Raw genomic sequence first — 10,596 nt, 5'->3', positions numbered from 1 at the left:
TTTGAGAGCTTCTTCTTTAATGAAACCTGGTTGTTATTGATCCATTTCCCCTCCAAGTCTTATCTTTGTAGTTTCTCTCCCATAAAACAACTCTGGGACCAAGGAGGTAAATAAATGGCAGGAGCACTTTAAAAGGCAAGTGGCCAGGAGGCTTGTTATAGAAGGGAGTGAGCAAGTAGGATAGAGAAGGATATATAAAGACAGTTACAGGGGTGAGGATATATTTTTGGTAAGGGAGGATTTTGTATGGTAAGATTTTGCCCTACCAGGATGGTGGGGCTTGAGGGAAGACAGGGACAAAACCAAGAAGTCCAGGTAAGTCAAGAAAGGTTTGTAGAGGATGAGACTGATAAAAGAGAACTGGCAATGTTTAGCTATTCTAAGTTTTTGCTGTTGTTAGTTTTGTTAGGGCCAAGAGCTATTCCTTCTAAGCCTCTTTATTGCTCAAATGTGGCTATAGGGACTACAACACTGACCTTTTATTGAGACAGGGTCTCACTATGTATTTCAAGCTGGTCTTGGACTCATTATGTAGTCCAGGCTGGCCTTGAACTCGCAGTGATCTCCTGCCTCAGCCTCTGGAGAGCAGGACACTTCTGGCGACACTGACTCTCAATTGACAATTACTTCCCTCCATCATGGGACCAGATAAGACCAACAACTGGAACAGTATTCTGGTGATGAGGGATAATGGAAACAATGATTGATCATCACTGCCTTCAGAGAAACTCTCGCAGGGACAGGAGGGGAATATAAGGAAACCATGAGAGCTGTGAGTATGATGATGGAGTCACTGATGTCAGCCTTACCAAAAGGGAAATAGAGCTAGAAGGTTCTAAATGAAGGTTCTTCTTCTTAAGTTCCTGATTAAAACTACCACAAAGGACTTTGCAAAAATCATAAGTTTTTCCTGAGTCTCTTGGAGCCTCACTTAACAGACTTATCACTGGAGAATCCAGATCTTGAGATGCTCACAGGTAAAGAAGACCAAGCTCATAGCAGGCGAGGACACACTGCTGGATTGCATTCTGCACACTGCAGTCATTCTGCACACTGCTCCCCAGTGTCCCAATGCCCATTTGTTCTAGACATTAACAGGAGCCCTGAGGGTTACAATGGAAGGTGAGGGCAGAAACAACCTGAACAGACAGTTCCAATAGGGACCTAGTTCCAATCACAGAAAGGGGTGGGAGCCAGTTATATGATGCAGTAGCAGCAACTGCTGCAGTGGGTAAAGTCCATCACTAGACCTGCTTCAACAATGATAAAAACAGCACATCCAATAAAGGGTTAACTTAAAGGCCTTTTGGGCAAGCCTCTTTCTGGGGTGACACAAAATTAGACTTTGCAAAAGTGGTGTGACTGGTCTGGGTACAACCAACTACTTTCTGATTAGGTCCTGCTCCAGGGAAAGGAAGTCATATTTGGTATTGCAAACCAGGATCTATGGCCAAGGAAGTCGTAAGCCCCAGCATGGAAAGACATTATTGTTGATTTTTTAAATGAGTGTGATGTGCCTGTGAAATTGCCATCTGAACGTTTGTTTCTGTGCCCACAGACTAGTGCTGTTGCTGGCCACAGCCAAGGGGGAGCTCTTCTTGCAGTGGGCAATGACCACAGTGGCAACCCATATAACTCCACCTGTTGGGCACATACATGATAAATTTCTCCTCTCCTGTTAAGCAGACATGCACTGAGTGTGTTGTCCTGCCCCCAAATTAGAATATCTTTTGGGGGGACCCCAGAACTGAGATGGAGATTTCCTTTAGGTGACATAAGTGAGAAAAAACAGCCACAGAAGCCACGGATAATCACCTTTTAATGAGTATAAATAATGACCATATTTTTAAGTTCTATGATGCTGTGTGGGAAGCTCTGCCTGACTATGCCTTGAATGTACTTTCAGACCTTAATTCTTTCTGAGACTTTATTTGGAAACTACTCCTTCAGGGAGATCTGTTAAACTGTACTTGGGATAAAATTAAACATTGTAAAATATTAAACCTCAATCAAAAAATCACTCCAGCATAAATGGGCGCCACCTGTAGGTATAATACTACTATTAGGCTTTTTTTTTTTTTCCACTATTAGGCTTTTTGTTACAGGTAATCCTTCTTTCAAACTGTACTGGGTTTTTTTAACAGTGCTTTATTACTTGTTTCCGTTAAATCTATCTTCAGCGCTACAGCAGCCATGGGAAGCTATCCAGAGGCTACAGAGGCTCAACAAGAAAGCCTCAGTCCCTAGGTGAAATGGTTCTACAAAACATAAGAGCATTAGATGTTCTCGCTGCACAAATGAGCGGAGTCTGTGCCATGCTAAATGAAACCCATTGCTTCTTGATAAACAACTCAGAGAAGGTAGAAACCAGCCTTGTTAAAAATCAAAGAATTAATATGATTGTATGGAAATCTAAAAAAAGGTCTTCATGAAGAGTCATGGTTAAGGTCCCTTCTAGAGTTGGAGATGGTTAGTTGGGCATGGTGGCACACACCTGTGATCTCAGCACTTGGGAGGCTGAGGCAGGAGGGGCACCTTGAGTCTGAGGACTGTTTGGGGTACATAGTGAGTTCAAGGCCAGCATGAATTACATAGCAAGACCCTGTCTCAAACAAAACAAAAAATAGAGTTGGACGTGGTTATTAATAGGGCTGTTTATACTGGTTTTTATATTATTTTTGTTTGCACTTGTGGACCTTGCTTTTTCTCTTCTCTCTTGCTCTCTTTTTCTCTCTCTCTCTTTTTTTTTTTTTTTGTACCGGGGATTGAACTTGGGTCCTTGCACTTGCACAGCAGGCGGTGAAAACACTGAGCTAAATCCCAGCCCTCTCTTTCTGTTTTTTGAGAAAGGGTCTTGCTCTGTAATTCAGGCTGGGCTTGAACTTGCAGTGATCCTCCTACCTCAGTCTCCTGAGTGCTGGGATTCCAAGTGCGTGACACCACGCCTGGTATGGATCTCATCTATTTAACAAACTGCTATAAATCCTCTCTTCCAGACTTCAAGCAATATCCATCACAGGCTTTTGGTCTGCTGGGGATATCAACAACTTTCAAATGACCCTATGGTCTTCACTTTCCCTTTAGACCAGTTAGGGTGTTTCATGATTCCTCTACAGGTAGAGGCCAGGACCATACTCAGCAGGAAGCAGCTCTGGAAAAATTAAGATCACTAGCCTTCAACAACCGACAACAAATTATGGGAATCATATCTCTTATAAAAATTGAGGTAGGCAATAGATCAAGGACAAGTAAACAACTAGAAGCTCTGGGAGCAAGAATGGAGAAAACAGAGTAAGGACGACCATGCCAAAACATTAGGAAACCAGCTAAGAAAGGTCATCCTGTACCCACAAGACCCCCAGGCATGCACAAAACCCGAAAGTACAGGACCCCAGCCTGCACCCAACCTCATCTGCATTGAGGTTTTGACTCCCATGGCAGGGGCTTTGGAAGCCATGACACTTCTGAAAACTTTGTATGGTCGAAAACTACCCCGCTCTAGTGGGTAGGCCCAGTCAGGTACCCGTCTGGCTATGACTCCTGTCCATCCCCAACTACAGCTCCTCCTGTAATCCCAGACCTTGAGAGACCCAGAGCCTGCCCCTCTCAGGGCCATGAACGCTTCTCAGCAGCCCACTCCCACGCTGAGGAGCGTATTGTCAGTTCTTTCACTTTCAATAAATCTTACTCTTGTTGCTCCTTCCGAGAGTCCTACTCAGTTCTTTTTTTGGGAAACCAAGAAGCTGGAAACGACTCCTCCAAGACCTTCCTTCCATCCAGCAACATGAGCATTTCCTGACTGGGTCCACTGTGATGCAAAAATAGCACACACTGCTTCTCTGTCCCACACCGTGGTCACGGCACACCTTCAGCCAAATCACCAACACGATGCAGCGTATCAGCTCCTTGTCCTAGCTTTGTTGTCATCCTCCACTTCCCACCCAATCACAGTCACTGAGATCTTACCCTCTCTAGTGTCTTTCACCATCTCCTGGTATTCATCGTTTCCTTTTTGCCCCCACACACCTTGCTTATGGCACCTACCTCACTTCCAAACACCTTTCTCAGGTTTCAACAGTGAAGACTTTTCAGCCACTATCTGTCCTGTTGTAGTCTTTCCCCTTTTCTTCTCCAACCATGACCTTCAGAAACTGCTTTTAAGGAGTAAGAGTCCTATGACACAGGGTCAGACTCCTCTCCAGCACTGTCACTCCTTCGACCTGGGAGGAAGCTGCTTCTGTGTTTCCTGTGTCCCAGGCTTGCTGAGCCCTGCCTATCCTTCCCATCCCACCCACAACCCTCCAGCACACTTGGCTTGGCTTTTGCTCCTCTAGGTACAGTGGACCTGCGACTTACAAACTCAATTAGTTTGAGAGGGCTGGTTGTAACTCAAATTGGTCAATTGAAGGCTCAGGCTCCTCTACACAGCTTTCAACGTCTCTCTCCTATATACAGGCAGATCTCAGTGTCCTTAAAGAGACATTGGCCCAGGATTTCCCAGTGAACCCGACACAGGAAAGGACGTTGCAATGTTCCTTCCAGAACTCTTTAAGGGTTAAATCTGTATCTGAGACCATCTGGAAGCACAAGCAGCTGGCCTTTGGGTTGTAACTTGAGATTTTGTAAGTTAAAACTAAAATTTTGGTTGTGACCCAAGTTAATAGTATGTCAGGACGGTCATAACTCAAGGGTCCACTGTACACTGAAGGATCTGGCATAGAGAATCTCCAGGAAAGGAAATGGGCTTCAGAAGATAAATCGGTTCATTCTCACACCACTTCCATGCCCAGCAATTGCAAGATCCTAGTCACTGCGCCTTACCAGAGGATCACTTAGTGCTGGACCAACATCACCAGGATGAGGAATTTGCTAGTTTCAAGAGTCCATGTTTCAGTGTAAGATGGTTTGATGACAAGAAACTTACTCATCCTGCTGAGTCAAAATACCTCTTCCTGTAACTCATCCCTCGCAGTCCTGGCTGGCCTCTGTGCACACCATGTGCTTTCCCTTTTTAATCAGTGTCCTCAGCAGACAGATATCACCTGCCCATGGGGATTCTCTGCTCCCCAACACATCTCCAGTGTCTTCAACCATTCTTCAAAGACTTGGTTTCTGGGTCCCTCATCACACTGTTCTTGGATGATTTCTGGTTAATGGTCTAGATATCTTCTGACTAGGGCAAACTACAGGAAGATAGGGTGTTCTTGTTCAAGACTTTATAGTCATGGCTGGGTGTGATGATGCATACCTGGAATCCCGGCACTCAGGAAGCTGAAGCAGGAAGACCACAAGTTCTAAGCCAGCCTGAGTTATTGGGCTATAAAGTAAGTTCAAGGTCAGCCTGGACTATATAGTGAGACCTTGCCTCAAATAAACAAACCTCCATACTCATATAACTGCAATTAAAATGATTTTTCCCTCCTCCTGCCCCCTTTTTTTTTTAAACTAGGAATTGAACCCAGGGCTCAATTGCCCAGGTTGGACACGAATTTGCCCTCCTGCTGCCTCAGTCTCCCAGAATGCTGGGTTACAGGCATGTGTCATTACTCCTAGCTTTCACACTCTTTTTTGGGGGGGGGGTTACTGGGGGTTGAAGTTGGGTCTTTGTGCTTGTGAGGCAGGCAGCAGAACCACTGAGCTAAATCTCCAGCCCTCACACTCCTCTTTTTGATGGCTCTTGCTCATTGTTTCAGCCTACAGAGGGAAACTTTTGTGATAGTGACTCAGTCTCCTGGCAATGTGATGACAACGTACATAAGCCATCTTTGGTTCTATCAAGTCCTGATAGAGAAAATACAGAATCATGCTTGGTGCCACTAGAGGTCTACTATTCTCCAAGGTCAGAGAAGAATTCATGAGCTGGATGTTGGAGGTTTGCAGAAATGAAGGCATGATACACTTGGAGGGGAGGGGGCAGAGGGTGGGCTTGGGAGGTGTGAGGACTGAGAGGATTGTGTGGGAAGAAGCCTGCTGTGCCTGGCACACTGTGGGACTCCGTGTATGGTAAGCATGGCTATTGTGACGATGATGATGATGATGACAATGATAGGGGTCAGGAAGATGAGGCAAGAAGAGATTGGAGTGTACACTGGACACGGTAGGAATTGGTCTTGGAGCCTTCTCCTCTCCCATATTCCCACTGTCCATTTCCCATGACATCATGGGGGCTCAGGACTATTTCTTAGCTGGAACGAGAGCCCCTGACCAGCAGTTTCAACTATGGGTGACAGCCAGGTAGTCTGTTACTTTTTCCATGGCTGACCTGAGCTTGATGGAGCAGTTGTAGCTATGGCTGTCACCTGAACTCTTATCTAGTCCCTCTACTTCCTGGGGCTTCTTGCACTCTGGGCTTGTTCTGATTTCCTTTCCTGTCTCTTCAGGTGCAAGAATATACTTTAGGTTTCCAGGACCCACTTGTCCTAGCCACTGAGCTTTGATAGTCAACTCAGTATGGGTAAACACCTCCTGACCATGAGTTCCAATGTTGTCTTAGAAACCTCAGAAAGTAGATACTTCTTTCAGGAAAGGTAATCTGCTATAGTTTGAACATTAAGTGTCCCCCAAAGATCCATATGTTAAAGGTTCAGTCCCCAGCTCATAGTTCTATTAAGAAGTGGGGCCTCATGGAAGGTTTGCGGTCACTGGGAGTATGTCCTTGAGGGGGTTAGTGGAGTAATATCCAGCCCATGAAGTAAAGTGGCCTCCTTTGCCACATAGACCCATCATGAACTGTGCTTCCAAGGTTAATAAGTCATGAACTAAAACCTCCAAAACTATGAGCCAAAATAAACCTTCCCACTTTATAAGCTGATGATCTCAGGCATTTGTTACAGTAACAGAAAGCTGACTAACCTAAGATCTTATGATCTTCAGAACTATAAAAGCTGGACTAGCTTCTGCAGGGTACATAGGGCAATGCCAAAGCTGCAATCCTTTGACTGTAAAGATGCAGGGGTTCCCCCTGTGCATAACAATCAGCTGAGTTGGAAGCCTTCCAGGTGAAGGTAGCCCAAATTCTATTTGTCTGCAACTTGTTTATGTTTAATTTTTGTGGGACCCAAGCCCTGACCCTGGGACATCACTGAGGCTGGATTGGACTCCAGGCTTCTCATCAAAATGACCACTGGTGGCTGGCCAGGACTGGGTTTATTCCTGGTTTAGGAGTGAGTGGTTGCTTAGCTTTATCTCAGGTTTATTTTTCTGACAGTGTACCTTGTTGTTCATGGATTATGTCAAATTTCTATTTGTTAAAAGAAAGAAAAGAAAAAATTTAAAAGAAATAAAATAAATTTCTAAGGCCGGGGATGTAGCTCAGTGGCACAGCGCCTGCCTAGCAAGCATGAGGTCCTGAGTTTGATCCCCGGTACAAAAAAAAAAATTCTATTTGTTACAGATATTAGATATAATCACTATGTACACCAAAAAACTTAGATTGTTTCCCAGAGGCTTGGGATACTGTTAGAGTGGATGGAATTGGGTTCCTTCCTCAAATTTTTGTTTTTGTTTTTGTTTTTGAGACAGGGTCTTGCTATGTAGTTCAGATTTGGCTTGAACTTACTACATAGCCCAGGCTGGTCTGGAACGCACAGTGATCCCCCTGCCTCAGCCTCCCAAGTGCTGGGATTACAAGCATGTGTCACCACATCCAGCTTCTCCACTTCTTTTCTTAACATGGGATGCTTTCACTCTGACCTGGCCAGAGCCCTTGTTCTCTTCTTTCTTTGGGTCTCTTTCAATAGAACAGAGCTCTACAGGCCCCACCTTATCAGCCCCAGGGAGAGTCAAGTGTCCCTAAAGGCCCTCAGTGAGAATCACAGTAACATTGGTACAGCATTTAAGCAATCTACACAGCCCTGCAATATTACATTTAGCCTCACCTCATTGTCTTATTTCACTTAATTCTCACATTTAATTACATGTAATCCTCAGAACACCTATGTAGGAGGCATTGGCATCATCTATGGTCACATTTGGTGGGGGGCAAGGGGGAGGGAGAAACAGTCTCATTTTCTTGCTTCTTTATTTGGTACTGGGGATCGAACTCAGGACCTTGTGGTTGCATGGTAGGCTTGGAGCCACTGAGCTAAATCCTGGGCCCTTCTTGCTTCTGATTACAGAGAGAGTGGTTTGCAGAGTCAGGTCCTGAAGTCAGCTCTGTAGACACCAAATCCAAGACAACAAAGATCACACACCTTTTCTCAGATATTCCACTGCATACAAGATAAGCTCTTACCTGGCCACCTCAGGGGAAAGAACCCAGGACGGGCTGTTTATCAGGTACTCACTATGAGCTGCCAGCTGAGCTAAATTCTTCACACCCTCATTTCCTCTCATCATCTGAACAGTCCTTAAGTGTTGGATATTTTTATTACCACATTACAGCTATGGAAACTGAGCTTCAGACAACAGTGGGAAGTAGTATGAATGTTAACACTCAAGCACCAGCATATTAGAGTCAACACAGGAAGTGGGTGGTAAAGGTTGTCATTGCTGGGAGCCCGCACCCACACACGGCCCTTCTGCCATTAGGTAACAGGTAGGCATCCTGCAGGGAGGAAACAGCTACAGGTGCTGAGCAGGCGCATTGTGGTTACCACGAGGTTACAGGGGCCATCTGAGTGTTGGGCACTTCTGTCTGGGGCTGGCTGTCTGGGCAGGGTTAAAGAGTGAGTCAGGTGCTAGGATCAGGTGTCTTTCTACTGAGTACTGTGCAGAGCACCAGCTAGAGGGAAGACTAGCCAGGGAGTGCTTCGTCTAACTGAGAAGCAGAACAGACGCATGGATGCAGGCTTGTGTGCTCATATATGCAAACAACTTGAGAACATTTCCAAAACACTGTAAAACTGTACCATGTCAATGAAAACAGTGTGGGCCGAGTCCAGCAGTGTGGAAGGCACATGGAGTAAGGATACATACAGCATTCTTTTACCAGAGAGCTATGTGTGATGCGCTGTGTAAACTGTGAGGCTGAGTGAGTGACAGAAAAAGTGTGAATTTGAAATCAAAAAGGCCAGCTTAGCCAGGGATTTAGCTCAGTGGTTCCGCTGTCTGCCTCACAAGTGCAAGGTCCCGAGTTCAATCCCCCGTACCAAAAAAAAAGCCCAGCTTGGAGGCCCCACGTTTTTACTTTCCAGCAAAGCTGCTTTTAGTCCAGCCCCTGCCTAATATTCTAAGACAAGCCCAGGATGCCAAACAAAGCATCCCTAAGAGAGTGTGTCTCATCCTTCATGCCAAATCACCTGGGCACCCCACAATTTGACTCAGGAGCTCTAGATGCCCCTTAGGGTTCTTTCTTCCTTCCTCTTTCTCTTTCTTTCTTTTTCTTTTTCTTCTTTCTTTCTTTCTTTCTTTCTTTCTTTCTTTCTTTCTTTCTTTCTTTCTTTTTTCTTTCTTTTTCTTTTTCTTCTTTCTTTCTTTCCTTTTCTTGTTCTTCTCTTTCTTTCCTTCTTTCTTTCTTTCTTCTTTTTCTTTCCTTCCTTCTTTCTTTTTATCTTTTTTCTTTATTTTGGTACCAGGGATCAAACTCGGTTCCTCGTGCTTTCGCAGCAGGCAGCAAAAACACTGAGCTAAATCCCTGGCTCCTTCCTTCTTTCCACTCTTCTTTCTTTCTTTCTTTTCCCTTTCTCCTCTTCATCTTTCTCTTCTTATACTCCTCCCCCCTCTCTTCCTTCTCCTTCTCTTTCTTCTCCTCCTTCTTCTACTGAGGATTGAAACAAGGATCTTCACACTAAGTGACATCCTGGCCCTTAAAACTTTTTTTTTTAATTTTGAGACAGGATTTCATTAAGTAACTAAGTTTCCCAGGCTTGGGTTGAAACTGTGATCTTCCTGCCTTGGCCTCCTGGAGTCCTGGGATGAAAGGCATGTACCACCATGCCCCGAGAGAGTTTGCTTTTCTAACAAGTATTCAAGAAAGACTGATTTGTGGCCTGAGAACTGCCCTTTGAGACACTGCCTAGCACACGCAGGACCCACATGAGTGGATGTGTCATTTGCACCCTTGCCCTGACACAGCTGGTCAGCCAGCCTGGAGTTCCCAACCCACCCAGCAGCCTCTCGGCCCTCCACACGGAGTGCCGTGCTGAGACCTCTGTAGAGCCATGGACAGCACCCCACAACCAGCACAACCCCTGTTGGTGTTTTTCCAGCACACCTGGCTTCCCAGGGCCCCACTCTGGCAGAGCTGAAATTTGTATCATGCCTCCCAGACTGGCAGGTTTCTGTCCCTGGTACCTCTTGGGTCCATCTCAGCCTCCACTCTTATTGGTGGAACTTAAGATCTGCTAGTTAATCTTCTGCATGTCATGTAATCCTGTCACTCTGACCATGACCCATGCCAAGAAATATATTTTATATCACAATCTGGTCGGCATGTCTGCACACAAACAAGCACATACATAACAAGCATAGTAAATAATACTTAGTATGTATATTACACTCACATTTTTCTGTCCTTCCTCCCTCCCTTCCTTTTATCATTGTTTGCTTTTAAAAAAAAAAAAAAGAGGTCATTCAACCAAATTGCTTTCATAGATCTACATATAAAGCACAATCCTTGGGTTGAAGATTATGAATATAACCTCTCCAAGCCTTAGT

This window comes from Heterocephalus glaber, unplaced genomic scaffold (genome assembly GCF_053883595.1).
Source record: "Heterocephalus glaber isolate CG9 unplaced genomic scaffold, H.glaber_assembly_v1.0 deba00001429, whole genome shotgun sequence".
NCBI lineage: Eukaryota > Metazoa > Chordata > Mammalia > Rodentia > Bathyergidae > Heterocephalus > Heterocephalus glaber.
The sequence above is the reverse complement of the archived record's forward strand: the minus strand, read 5'-3'. Positions refer to the sequence as shown.